The sequence below is a fragment of the Mus pahari genome, chromosome 12 (genome assembly GCF_900095145.1).
Source record: "Mus pahari chromosome 12, PAHARI_EIJ_v1.1, whole genome shotgun sequence".
Lineage (NCBI taxonomy): Eukaryota > Metazoa > Chordata > Mammalia > Rodentia > Muridae > Mus > Mus pahari.
The window spans coordinates 65,560,107-65,562,051 of NC_034601.1; positions in this window are offsets into that span (position 1 = coordinate 65,560,107).

Genomic DNA, 1,945 nt, shown 5'->3' on the forward strand with positions numbered 1-1,945 from the left:
CAACACTGCACATGGTCTTCCTGTTCTCAGAAGCCCTTGAGTTTCGTTCTTTCTTTTTTTTTTAAATTTAATTTTATTTGTAATTCATTTTTTTACACCCCATATTCCATTCCCCACCCCTCCCCATCCACCACCCGACTGTTCCACATCCCACACCTCATCCTCACCCCACCCCATCTCCAAGTGGATGCCCCCACCCCCCACCCCATCTGACCTCTAAACTCCCTGGGGTCTCCAGTCTCTTGAGGGTTAGGTGCTTCATCTCTGAATGAACACAGACCTGGCAGTCCTCTAGCGTATGTGTGTTGGGGGCCTCATATCAGCTGGTGTATGCTGTCTGTCTGGTAGTCCAGTGTTTGAAAGATCTCAAGGGTTCAGATTAATTGAGACTGCTGGTCCTCTTACAGGGTTGCCTTCCTTCTCAGCTTCTTTAAGCCTTCCCTAATTTAACAAGAGGGGTCAGCTGCTTCTGTCCATTGGTTGGGTGCAAGTATCTGCATCTGACTCTTTCAGCTGCTTGTTGGGTCTTTCAGAGGGCGGTCATGATAGGTCTTTTTTTGTGAGCATTCCATAGCCTCAGTAATAGTGTCAGGCCTTGGGACCTCACCTTGACCTGGATCCTACTTTGGGTCTGTCACTGAACCTTCTTTTTCTCAGGCTCCTCTCCATTTCCAGCCCTGTAATTCTTTCAGGCAGAAACAGTTATGGCTTAGAGGCGTGACTGTGGGATGGCAACCCCATCCCTCACTTGGTGTTTTGTCTTCCTGCTAGAAGTGGGCTCTATAAGTTCCCTGTCCCTGCCATTGAACATTTCATCAAAGGTCCCTCTCTATGAGTCCTGGAAGTCTCACACCTCCCAGGTCTCTGGTGCATAACTTCCTATTTCCTGAGGCTACCTGTTTCCATTCTTTCTGCTGACCCTCAGGGCCCTTGAATTTCTTAATGCTCTTCAACCTGACTGGTTTTTTATGATCTCTGCCCTGGTTCTTCTCCATTTATTAAATCTCTTCTTGCAATTCAACATCAGGCTGAATGAATTCCCTTTCCTGAAACTTCTCCCAGCTCCCAATATAGCTATTGATTCTCTGTGCCTTGTTCGCAAAGACTTTGTGCTTGTCATTTGTTTTGGACTCTTTATGTGCCATCTTTGCTCAGTGTATCTTTTGTGTTGGCTCTTGTGACCCTTGCAGAGTCTGACACGTGACCAATATTCAGAGAAAGTATGTGTAATGGACGGATATTGTACAAATGTATTACCTCACTCCTTTACATTGTTTGTAACCCAAAAGACTTATAGCCATGAGTCTATACATTGTAGTTATTGATGGCTTTTGTTATGAACTGTTTTGTTCTTTTGTACTGAGACATTGAGAAAGATTATGTGGAGGACGGTTTGCATTAGACTTACAGGGGAACAGGAGCAGAGAAACTGAGCCTGTCATGCCTCTGTTCCATGCTTTTTTTCTTCTTCAGAAAGGAGCAACCTCTGATGTTGCATTTCAGCCATGGTTCATTATTCCAGTTCTGTCATCTCCATTGTTTTCTGAATAGCAATAGTTTGTAGCTGTAGCAGCTGAGTTTCTTCTGCTACCCAGGAAGGAAATCTCTAAGCCGCTTGTTATAATTGAAAAGAAAACATGACTATGAAAGAGATTTGTGGGGAAGGTGGACAGGGGCGATGGTAAGGTGGGGGATGAGAGTCATCAGTATGCAAAGTGTAGACAGATAAAGTTGTAAAATGTTAAAATAAAATAATAAAAAAAGACCTGCCCCTCTGTTCACTTCTTTATGAAGCATTACGTGTGTGAATACTTTTCATCAAACCTCATTATCATCCAGCCTTTCCTGTATAGATCAGAGAACTCATCTGAATAGAATTAGACCACAAGATTGTAAAAGAACTTGTGCTTCCTCCCAGTGACTTTACATACCCTTAAATATTATG